The 13,072-nt window shown below is 44.5% G+C and overlaps 1 protein-coding gene across 5 annotated transcripts in view; it reads right to left on the reverse strand.

The window, feature by feature from the left end:
- Positions 1-13,072, reverse strand: part of LOC119976254 (solute carrier organic anion transporter family member 2A1-like) — a 346,040-nt gene that overhangs the window by 300,350 nt on the left and 32,618 nt on the right. The gene's annotated exons all lie outside the window — the stretch shown is intronic.

Below are 13,072 nucleotides of genomic sequence, written 5' to 3' on the forward strand. Positions count from 1 at the left end.
TGCTTGACAAATCTTCTGGATTTTGTTTAGGATGTGACCAGCAGAGTGGACAAGGGTGAACCAGTGGATGTTTTGGATCACCTAAAGAATGCTAAACTGGTAGTAATGGCATCTCTTCCATGCGAGGAACCAACCCTAGACCTGGGGCCCAGCCGTCCAGGTAGCAACACCAAGTCCAACAGGAGGAGGATGACTCCGGATCCGAGATGAATGCTAGTCATGTCCTTTGCAATGGATAACGTCGTTTCTGGGGCTGTATTCCTGGAGATAACTCTTTGCAGATCAGCCAGGAAACGGCAGTCAGCAAACCAATGCACCCTTCCCAAATCAAAGCTGCCACAGGCGGAAGCACAGCTCCAGGCAAAGCAGAGCAGAAGGCTCACACCATTGGCAGCTGAATGGAGAATTTCAGAGTTTGGGGGAGAGGGGTGTTCTAACCCCCCATTATTGAGGGATTGAAACTTGGTAATTTGGTGCAGTGAGGTAAATCAGCAAAGGAAAGTGGAAAATCTAATTCTGCTGTTTTTCAGTTAAAAGTGCAGTGTGGAGCTTAGTGTCTGATTGGTTGAAGCTGTCCCCACCCTAATTGCTGAGAGGCAGTTATCTGTCAATCACCTGAGGCCTGTTTAGGGGCACATTGTATTCTTCTCTTTGAAGTTAAGGTATTTTTTGAGTCATCTGTTAGCTGAGGTCTGTATAAAAGACGGACAGACAGCGCACACAGTAAGCTAGCACTTTTCCAGGAGACACATCCGGAGTGAGACTCATCCAGAGTGGGGATTGAAACTTGGTAATTTGGTGCAGTGAGGTAATTTGGTGCAGAGTGTGAGGAGGTGCTTTTTAACCCTGGTAAGTGACTGGTAAGTAGTCTCTCTTTTTCTTTTCATTGTCTAATTTATTTATTTTTATTTTGAAATTCTAGTTGTTTAAGTTTACCAAGGGTTTAAGACATGGCAGGAGATCCCAGACCCGTGTCATGCTCCTCGTGTGCGATGTGGGAGCTCAGGGACACGTCCACTGTCCCTGGCTCCTTCACGTGCAAGAAGTGTGTTCAGTTGCAGCACTTGTTAGACCGCTTGACGGCTCTGAGCTGCGGATGGACTCACTTTGGAGCATCCGCGATGCTGAGGAGGTCGTGGATAGCACGTTTAGCGAGTTGGTCACACCGCAGGTGAAGGTTACTGAGGGAGATAGAAAATGGGTGACCAAAAGAAAGAGCAAGAGTAGGAAGGCAGTGCAGGTGTCCCCTGCGGTCATCTCCCTGCAAAACATATACCGCTTTGGATACTGTTGAGGGAGATGGCTCACCAGGGGAAGGCAGCAGCAGCCAGGTTCATGGCACCGTGGCTGGCTCTGCTGCACAGCAGGGCAGGAAGAAAAATGGCAGGGCTATAGTGATAGGGGACTCGATCGTAAGGGGAATAGACAGGCGGTTCTGTGGACGCAATCGAGACTCCAGGATGGTATGTTGCCTCCCTGGTGCAAGGATGTCTCGGAGCGGCTGCAGGACATTCGGGGGGGGAGGGGGAGGGGGAGGGGGAGGGGGGGAGGGGGAGGGGGGGAGGGGGAGGGGGGGGAGGGGGAGGGTGAACAGCCAGCTGTCGTGGTGCACATAGGCACCAACGATACAGGAAAAAAACGGGATGAGGTCCTACAAGCGGAATTCAGGGAGTTAGGAGTTAAACTAAAAAGTAGGACCTCAAAGGTAGTAATCTCAGGATTGCTACCAGTGCCACGAGCTAGTCAGAGTAGGAGTGTCAGGATAGATAGGATGAATGCGTGGCTCGAGAGATGGTGCAAGAGGGAGGGATTCAATTTCCTGGGGCATTGGGACCGGTTCTGGGGGAGGTGGGACCAGTACAAACCGGACGGTCTGCACCTGGGCAGGACTGGAACCGATGTCCTCGGGGGGGTGTTTTCTAGAGCTGTTGGGGAGGGTTTAAACTAATGTGGCAGGGGGATGGGAACCGATGCAGGAAGTTGGAAGGTAGTAAAACAGGGACAGAAGCAAAAGGAAGTAAGGGGAAAAGTGCAAGGCAGAGAAGACATAGTCAAAAATCTAAAAGGGCGACAGTACAAGGTACAGTGACGGAGGGGAGCTCAGTGAATAGGCCCAGTAATAACAAAAGGAATAAAACTGGAGATGTTAAGATTCAAAACAGAGGTAAAAAAACCAACATAAGTGTACTTTACCTGAATGCTCGTAGTATTCGGAATAAAGTAAATGAGTTGATGGCACAAATCATCGTAAATGACTATGATTTAGTGGCCATTACTGAAACATGATTAAAGGATGGTCACGACTGGGAGTTAAACATCCGAGGGTATCAAACTATTCGGAAGGACAGAGTGGATGGTAAGGGAGGTGGTGTTGCTCTGTTATTTAAGGATGACATCCAGGCAATAGTAAGGGATGACATCGGTGCTATGGAGGATAAGGTTGAATCCATTTGGATGGAAATCAGGAATAGTAAGGCGAAAAAGTCACTGATAGGAGTAGTCTATCGGCCACCAAATAGTAACGAGATGGTGGGGCAGGCAATAAACAAAGAAATAACTGATGCATGTAGAAATGGTACAGCAGTTATCATGGGAGATTTTAATCTACATGTCGATTGGTTTAACCAGATCGGTCAAGGCAACCTTGAGGAGGAGTTTATAGAATGTATCCGCGATAGTTTCCTAGAACAGTATGTAATGGAACCTACGAGGGAACAAGCGGTCCTAGATCTTGTCCTGTGTAATGAGACAGGATTGATTCATGATCTCATAGTTAGGGATCCTCTCGGAAGGAGCGATCAGAATATGGTGGAATTTAAAATACAGATGGAGGGTGAGAAAGTAAAATCAAATACTAGTGTTTTGTGTTTAAACAAAGGAGATTACAAGGGGATGAGAGAAGAACTAGCTAAGGTAGACTGGGAGCTAAGACTTTATGGTGGAACAGTTGAGGAACAGTGGAGAACCTTCCAAGCGATTTTTCACAGTGCTCAGCAAAGGTTTATACCAACAAAAAGGAAGGACGGAAGAAAGAGGGAAAATCGACCGTGGATATCTAAGGAAATAAGGGAGAGTATCAAATTGAAGGAAAAAGCATATAAAGTGGCAAAGATTGCTGGGAGATTAGAGGACTGGGAAATCTTTAGGGGGGCAACAGAAAGCTACTAAAAAAGCTATAAAGAAGAGTAAGATAGAGTATGAGAGTAAACTTGCTCAGAATATAAAAACAGACAGTAAAAGTTTTTACAAATATATAAGACAAAAAAGAGTGGCTAAGGTAAATATTGGTCCTTTAGAGGATGAGAAGGGAGATTTAATAATGGGAAATGAGGAAATGGCTGAGGAACTGAACAGGTTTTTTGGGTCGGTCTTCACAGTGGAAGACACAAATAACATGCCAGCGACTGATAGAAATGAGGCTATGACAGGTGAGGACCTTGAGAGGATTGTTATCACTAAGGAGGGAGTGATGGGCAAGCTAATGGGGCTAAAGGTAGACAAGTCTCCTGGCCCTGATGGAATGCATCCCAGAGTGCTAAAAGAGATGGCTAGGGAAATTGCAGATGCACTAGTGATAATTTACCGAAATTCACTAGACTCTGGGGTGGTCCCGGTGGATTGGAAATTAGCAAACGTGACGCCACTGTTTAAAAAAGGAGGTAGGCAGAAAGCAGGAAATTATAGGCCAGTGAGCTTAACTTCGGTAGTAGGGAAGATGCTGGAATCTATCATCATGGAAGAAATTGCGAGGCATCTGGATAGAAATTGTCCCATTGGGCAGAAGGTTGGTTTACAAGTGGTTTAGGGCAGCAGGGTAGCATGGTGGTTAGCATAAATGCTTCACAGCTCCAGGGTCCCAGGTTTGATTCCCAGCTGGGTCACTGTCTGTGTGGAGTCTGCACGTCCTCCCCCTGTGTGCGTGGGTTTCCTCCGGGTGCTCCGGTTTCCTCCCACAGTCCAAAGATGTGCGGGTTAGGTGGATTGGCCATGCTAAATTGCCCGTAGTGTCCTAATAAAAAAAGTAAGGTTAAGGGGGGGGGTTGTTGGGTTACGGGTATAGGGTGGATACGTGGGTTTGAGTAGGGTGATCATGGCTCAGCACAACATTGAGGGCCGAAGGGCCTGTTCTGTGCTGTACTGTTCTATGTTCTATGCAAGTGCAACAGGTGATTAAGAAGGCAAATGGAATGTTGTCCTTCATTGGTAGAGGGATGGAGTTTAAGACTAGGGAGGTTATGTTGCAATTGTATAAGGTGTTTGTGCGGCCACACCTGGAGTATTGTGTTCAGTTTTGGTCTCCTTACTTGAGAAAGGACGTACTGGCGCTGGAGGGTGTGCAGAGGAGATTCACTAGGTTAATCCCAGAGCTGAAGGGGTTGGATTATGAGGAGAGGTTGAGTAGACTGGGACTGTACTCGTTGGAATTTAGAAGGATGAGGGGGGATCTTATAGAAACATTTAAAATTATGAAGGGAATAGATAGGATAGATGCGGGCAGGTTGTTTCCACTGGCGGGTGACAGCAGAACTAGGGGACATAGCCTCAAAATAAGGGGAAGTAGATTTAGGACTGAGTTTAGGAGGAACTTCTTCACCCAAAGGGTTGTGAATCTATGGAATTTCTTGCCCAGTGAAGCAGTTGAGGCTCCTTCATTACATGTTTTTAAGGTAAAGATAGATAGTTTTTTGAAGAATAAAGGGATTAAGGGTTATGGTGTTCGGGCCGGAAAGTGGAGCTAAGTCCACAAAAGATTAGCCATGATCTAATTGAATGGCGGAGCAGGCTCGAGGGGCCAGATGGCCTACTCCTGCTCCTAGTTCTTATGTTCTTATGTTCTTATTAGGACCATAGGGAAACCATTGTTGATCTTCCTATCAGTCCCGTGGAGTACAGGTTTCCCAGATAGGGGCGGACCCACACTGCTGGGGTTCATCACGAACCAATACAATAATTGGCCCAAAGCAGGGTTGGTGTGGTTATTTCTCCGAGCAAGGACTGTACAGAGAGCGAAATGCTGCCTTGTGCGGAAGTCTGTATATAAATTAATAAACATTTGTTCATTTACCGTTCGCTTCCTCAAGTTACTAAACACTCCATTAAATTGCATTACAGACAATATCCTGCATTAGATTGTATTTTACTCCATTACAGATAATATCCTGCATTACATTCTATTACACTCCATTGAAGTGTTGGATAATGTAGACTTGCGAGGTGAACATATACCACCAACACTGAGGAAGATTCAACTCTATTTTATTAACTAACTATTAAGTAATCGACATACGAGGACTATGGGTTTAAACAATGCTACTTTAAACTAGAGACCTAAACCTGTCCGAAGCAGTTGAATCTCTCAGCATGTGGTGTGAGTCTGTGCTAGACTTGATGAGCTCTTGTTCTACTGAGAGGCAACACCCAGAATGAACGGGAACCGTGGTGACCTCTGCCTTTATAGTGTGTGTATTCTAACTGGTGATTGGCTGCGGTGTTTGTGTATGTTGATTGGTCTTAGTGTATGTCCATCAGTATGTGTCTGCACCATGATATACTGGTGTATATTATGACATCCATTACAAAGAACAAAGAAAATTACAGCACAGGAACAGGCCCTTCGGCCCTCCCAGCCTGCGCCGATCCAGATCCTTTATCTAAGCCTATTTACCAAGGTCTACTTCTCTCTGTTCCCCACCCGTTCATATATCTGTCCACATGCATCTTAAATGATGCTATCGTACCCGCCTCTACCACCTCCGCTGGTAAAGCATTCCAGGCACCCACCACCCTCTGCGTAAAAAACTTTCCACGCACATCTCCCTTAAACTTTCCCCCTCTCACCTTGAAATCGTGACCCCTTGTAATTAACACTCTTGGAAAAAGCTTGTTGCTATCCACCCTGTCCATACCTCTCAATTTTGTAGACCTCAATCAAGTCTCCTCTCAACCTCCGTCTTTCCAACGAAAACAATCCTAATCTACTCAACCTTTCTTCATAGCTAGAACCCTCCATACCAGGTAACATCCTGGTGAACCTCCTCTGCACCCTCTCCAAAGCATCCACATCCTTCTGGTAATGTGGCGACCAGAACTGCATGCAGTATTCCAAATGAGGCCTAACCAAAGTCCGATACAACTGTAACATGACCTGCTGACTCTTGTACTCAATACCCCATCCGAGGAAGGCAAGCATGCTGTATGCCTTCTTGACCACTATCAACCTGCATTGCCACCTTCAGGGTACAATGGACCTGAACTCCCAGATCTCTCTGGACATCAATTTTCCCCAGGACTCTTCCATTGACCATATAGTCTGCTCTTGAGTTAGATCTTCCAAAATGCATCACCTCACATTTGCCTGGATTGAACTCCATCTGCCATTTCTCTGCCCAACTCTCCAATCTATCTATATTTTGCTTTATTCTCTGACAGTTCGTCTCGCTATCTGCAACTCCACCAATCTTAGTATCATCTGCAAACTTGCTTATCAGACCACTTACACCTTCGTCCAGATCATTTATGCATAAGCATGGTGGTTAGCATAAATGCTTCACAGCTCCAGGGTCCCAGGTTCGATTCCCGGCTGGGTCACTGTCTGTGCGGAGTCTGCACGTCCTCCCCGTGTGTGCGTGAGTTTCCTCCGGGTGCTCCGGTTTCCTCCCACAGTCAAAAGATGTGCGGGTTAGGTGGATTGGCCATGCTAAATTGCCCATAGTGTCCTAAAAAGTAAGGTTAAGGGGGGGTTGGGTTACAGGTATAGGGTGGGTTTGAGTAGGGTGATCATTGCTCAGCACAACATCGAGGGCCAGAGGGCCTGTTCTGTGCTGTACTGTTCTATTACAAACAACAGTGGTCCGAGCACGGATCCCTGTGGAACACCACTAGTCACCTTTCTCCATTTTGAGACACTCCCATCCACCACTACTCTCTGTCTCCTGTTGCCCAGCCAGTTCTTTATCCATCAAGCTAGTACAGCCTGAACCCCATACGACTTCACTTTTTCCATCAACCTGCCATGGGAAACTTTATCAAATGCTTTACTGAAGTCCATGTATATGACATCTGCAGCCCTTCCCTCATCAATTAACTTTGTCACTTCCTCAAAGAATTCTATAGGTTTGTAAGACATGACCTTCCCTGCACAAAACCATGCTGCCTATCACTGATAAGTCTATTTTCTTCCAAATGTGAATAGATCCTATCCCTCAACATCTTCTCCAACAGTTTGCCTACCACTGATGTCAACCTTACAGGCCTATAATTCCCTGGATTATCCCTGCTACCCTTCTTAAACAAAGGGACAACATTAGCAATTCTCCAGTCCTCCGGGACCTCACCCGTGCTCAAGGATTCTGCAAAGATATCTGTTAAGGCCCCAGCTATTTCGTCCTTCACTTCCCTCAGCAACCTGAGATAGATCCCATCCGGTCCTGGGGATTTGTCCACCTTAATGCCTTTTTTAGAATACTCAAAACCTCCCCCTTCCTTATACCGACATGACCTAGAGTATTTAAACATCCATCCCCAGCCTCGACATCCATCATGTCCCTCTCCTTGGTGAATACTGATGCAAAGTACTCGTTAAGAAGTTCACTCATTTCCTCTGACTCCACGCATAAATTCCCTCTTTTGTCTTTGAGTGGGCCAATTCTTTCTCTAGTTACCCTCTTGTTCCTTATATACGAATAAAAAGCTTTGGGGTTTTCCTTAACCCTGTTAGCCAAAGATAATTCATGACCCCTTTTAGCCCTCTTTATTGCGCGTTTGAGATTTGTCCTACTTTCCCGAAATTCTTCCAAAGCTTCATCAGTTTTGAGTCGCCTCGATCTTATGCTTCCTTTTTCATCTTAGCTAGTCTCACAATTCCATCCGTCATCCATGGTTCCCTAATCTTGCCATTTCTATCTCTTATTTTCACAGGAACATGTCTTTCCTGCACTCTAATCAACCTTTCCTTAAAAGACTCCCACATTTGGATTTACCTTTAAACAGCTGCTCCCAATCCACATTCCCGAGCTCCTGCCGAATTTTGTTATAGTTGGCCTTTCCCCAATTTAGCACTCTTCCTTTACAACCAATCTCGTCTTTGTCCATGAGTGTTCTAAAACTTACGGAATTGTGATCACTATTCCCAAAGTAATCGCCGACTGAAACGTCAACCACCTGGCCGGGATCATTCCCCAATACCAGGTCCAGTATGGCCCCTTCCCGAGTTGGACTATTAACATACTGCTCCAAAAAACTTTCTTGGATGCTCCTTACAAATTCTGCTCCATCTGCGCCTCCAACACTACATGAGTCCCATTCAATGTTGGGGAAGTTATAATCTCCCATCACAATCACCCTATTGCTCCTACATTGTTCTATAGTTACAGAAAATATCCAATAAAAGTGAGAAATGACTGAAGAGGATTGTGGGAGATTGCGGCTCATGCAACGCAACTGAGAAGGGGATAATGGAAAAGGACCCGGTGCTCAACATGAGGAAGGGCATCCAACAGAGGGCAGTAGTGAGAAGTGGCTGAGGAGGATTCTGGAAGAACTCACTTAGCTCATGACAACTAAGAAGGAACCATGGAGGACCCAGTGTCAAAGAACGGTAAACCCAAACATTACATTGCTGCAGTGTTTCCATCCTTCCCTCCTCCTGAAACCAGAGAGAGAGAGAGAGAGACTCTTAGATAATTGGTTGTGACTTCGTACAGCAGAGCCTCAACAGTTTGCATCATCTTGATCAGTAAAGTAGGCAGGATCTTGAGAAAGCTTGTGATGTGTGTGGCATGCAAGTTATGGGAGGCTTTGGATCTACAAGACATCTGTGTTATGAGCCAGGTTTTAGAGAACATAACATAAGAACTAGGAGCAGGAGTAGGCCATATGGCCCCTGGAGCCTGCTCAGCCATTCAATGAGATCAAGGTTGATCTTTTGTGAAATCAGCTCCACTTTCCAGCCTGAACACCATAACCCTTAATCCCTTTATTCTTCAAAATACTATCTATCCTTATCTTAAAAATATTTAATGCAGGAGCCTCAACTGCTTCACTGGGCAAGGAATTCCATAGATTCACAACCCTTTGGGTGAAGAAGTTCCTCCTAAACTCAGTCCTAAATCTATTTCCCCTTATTTTGAGGCTATGCCCCTAGTTCAGCTATCACCAGCCAGTGGAAACAACCTGCCCGCATCTATCCTATCTATTCCCTTCATAATTTTATATGATTCTGTAAGATCCCCCCTCATCCTTCTAAATTCCAACGAGTACAATCCCAGTCTACTCAACCTCTCCTCATAATCCAACCCCTTCAGCTCTGGGATTAACCTAGTGAATCTCCTCTGCACACCCTCCAGCACCAGTACGTCCTTTCTCAGGTGAGGAGACCAAAACTGATCACAATACTCCAGGTGTGGCCTCTTATACAATTGCAGCATTTTTTTTAGTCTTTTTAATAGTCTTTTTTTTAAATAATTTTAGAGTACCCAATTCATTTTTTCTAATTAAGGGGCAATTTAGCGTGGCCAATCCACCTAGCCTGCACATCTTTGGGTTGTGGGGCGAAACCCACGCAAACACGGGGAGAATGTGCAAACTCCACACGGACAGTGACCCAGAGCCGAGATCGAACCTGGGACCTCGGTGCCGTAAGGCTAACGAACCTCCCTAGTCTTAAACTCCATCCCTCTAGCAATGAAGGACAAAATTCCATTTGTTTTCTTAATCATGTGTTGCACCTGTAAACCAACTTTTTGCGACTCATTGCACGAGCATACCCAGGTCTCTCTACACAGCAGCATGTTTTAATATTTTATTTAAATAATAATCCCTTTTGCTGTTATTCCTACCAAAATGGATAACCTCACATTTGCCAACATTGTATTCCATCTGCCAGACCCTAGCCCATTCACTTAACCTATCCAAATCCCTCTGCAGACTTCCGGTATCCTCTGCACTTTTTGCTTTACCACTCCTCTGTGTTGTCTGCAAACTTGGACACATTGCCCTTGGTCCCCAACTCCAAATCATCTATGTAAATTGTGAACAATTGTGGGCCCAACACGGATCCCTGAGGGACACCACTAGCTACTGATTGCTAACCAGAGAAACACCCATTAATCCCCACTCTTTGCTTTCTATGAATTAATCAATCCTCTATCCATGCTACTACTTTACCTTTAATGCCATGCATCTTTATCTTATGAAGCAACCTTTTGTGTGGCACCTATTTCTTCTTCAATGATAGATTCCAGCATCTTCCCTACTACCGAAGTTAAGCTTTCTGCCTACCTCCTTTTTTAAACAGTGGTGTCACGTTTGCTAATTTCCAATCCACCGGGACAATCCCAGAGTCTAGTGAATTTTGGTAAATTATCACTAGTGCATTTGCAATTTCCCTAGCCATCTCTTTTTGCACTTTTGCACTCCAGGATGCATTCCATCAGGGCCAGGAGACTTGTCTAACTTTAGCCCCATTAGCTTGCCCATCACTCCCTCCTTAGTGATAACAATCATCTCAAGGTCCTCACCTGTCACAGCCTCATTCTAGCAGTTACTGGCATGTTATTTGTGTCTTCCACTGACCGACCCAAAAAACCTGTTCAGTTCCTCAGCCATTTCCTCATCTCCCATTATTAAATCTCTCTTCTCATCGTCTAAAGGACCAATATTTACCTGAGCCACTCTTTTTTGTTTTATATATTTGTAGAAACTTTTACTATCTGTTTTTATATTCTGAGCAAGTTTACTCTCAAGATCTATCTTACTCTTCTTTATAGCTTTTTTTAAGTAGCTTTCTGTTGCCCCTAAAGATTTCCCAGTCCTCTCGTCTCCCACTAATCTTTGACACTTTTTCCTTCAATTTGATACTCTCCCTTATTTCCTTAGATATCCACGGTCGATTTTCCCTCTTTCTACCATCCTTTCTTTTTGTTGAGCCCTGTGCACAATCGCTTGGAAGGTTCCCCACTGTTTCACCATAAAGTCTTTGCTCCCAGTCTACCTTAGCTAGCTCTTCTTTCATCCCATTGTAATCTCCTTTGTTTAAGCACAAAACACTAGTATTTGATTTTACCTTCTCACCCTCCATCTGTATTTTAAATTCCACCACATTGTGATCGCTCCTTCCGAGACGATCCCTAACTGAGATTATTAACCGATCCGGTCTCATTACACAGGACCAGATCTAGGACCGCTTGTTCCCTTGTAGGTTCCATTACATACTGTTCTAGTAAACTATCGCGGATACATTCTATAAACTCCTCCTTAAGGCTGCCTTGACCAACCTGGTTAAACCAATCGACATGTAGATTTAAATCCCCCATGATATCTGCTGTACCATTTCTACATGCCTCAGTTATTTCTTTGTTTATTGCCTGCCCCACCATATTGTTACTATTTGGTGGCCGATAGACTACTCCTATCAATGACTTTTTCACCTTACTATTCCCGATTTGCACCTAAATGGATTCAACCTTATCCTCCATAGCACCAATGTCATCCCTTACTATTGCCCGGATGTCATCCTTAAATAACATAGCGGCACCACCTCCCTTACCATCCACTCTGTCCTTCAGAATAGTTTGATACCCCCGGATATTTAACTCCCAGTCGTGACCATCTTTTAACCATGTTTCAGTAATGGCCACTAAATCATAGTAATTCACAATGATTCGCGCCATCAACTCATTTACCTTATTCCGACCTACGAGCTACGAGCATTCAGGTAAAGTACACTTGTGTTAGCTTTTATATCTCTGTTTAAAATCTTTAACACCTCGATCAGTCACCTCTCCCAAGTTATATTTCCTCTTAACGTTTCTCCTAATTTTCCTTGTCGTTGAACCCATATCTTCATGTAACAACCTGCCGCGTTGCTCACCATTAATGTTTTTAGTCCCGTTTTATTCCTTTTAGTATTACTGGGCCTATTCACTGAGCTTCCCTCAGTCACTGTACCATGTACTGTCGCCCTTTTTGATTTTTGACTATGGCTCCTCTGCCTTACACTTTCCCCCTTACTGCCTTTTGTTTCTGTCCCTGTTTTACTACCTTCCGACTTCTTGCATTGGTTCCCATCGCCCTGCCACATTAGTTTAAACCCTCCCCAACAGCTCTAGCAAACACACCCCCCTAGGACATCGGTTCCAGCCCTGCCCAGGTGTAGACCGTCCGGTTTGTATTGGTCCCACCTCCCTCAGAACAGATTCCAACGCCCCAAGAATTTGAATCCCTCCCTCTTGCACCATCTCTCGAGCCACGCATTCATCCTATCCATCCTGACATTCCTACTCCAAACCCCAAAGTGTATCATGGAGTTCACCTGACCCACAACTTTTGATAGATTGTGGTTGTGGGGAACACAGCGGCGTACTTTACAGGTGTGATGCAAGGAGATCTACAGTACTTTTAAATTAAAACAATGTTTATTTATTAAACCAGTTAACACTTTATGAACCCACAGTAAACATCTCAACAACTATCAACACCAATACATCCCTAAAGAATGCAGTACTCTTAAGTAACTCTTAATCTTTCCTTGCAACATCCATAAGACAAAAAAAACCTTTTACAGAAAGACATCAGGTTTAACTTCTCTACGGAAACAGGTATTATTGTTAAATCACAAAGAACCTGGAGACAGTCTTTAGATTGCAGAGAGAGAGACTAATACACCTTCTTGCTCTGACTGCAGCTATCTAGCTCTCAAAATGAAACTAAAAACATACCCTGTAGCAGACAGCCCAAAGCAAAAGCAGACAGACAGCCCAGCTCCACCCACTCTCTGACATCACAGATGAACACCCATTTCTTAAAGGTATATCCACTACAGCTATTTTATAAACACCCATTTCTTAAAGGTATTCTCACATGACATCTCCCGCGAAGAAAAAAAAATAAACCATCAACTTCAACATTTGTGACAAAGCATCGGCTATCATGTTTTCCCGTCCTGCCACATGTACTATTTTTAAATGAAATGGCTCTGACAATTAACTCCATTGAAACAGTCTTACATTGTTATTCCGGAATCACTCCAAAAACCTCAATGAATTATGATCAGTATATATAATTGTGTCAGACG

Source organism: Scyliorhinus canicula, chromosome 13 (genome assembly GCF_902713615.1).
Source record: "Scyliorhinus canicula chromosome 13, sScyCan1.1, whole genome shotgun sequence".
In the NCBI taxonomy this organism is placed as follows: Eukaryota; Metazoa; Chordata; class Chondrichthyes; order Carcharhiniformes; family Scyliorhinidae; genus Scyliorhinus; species Scyliorhinus canicula.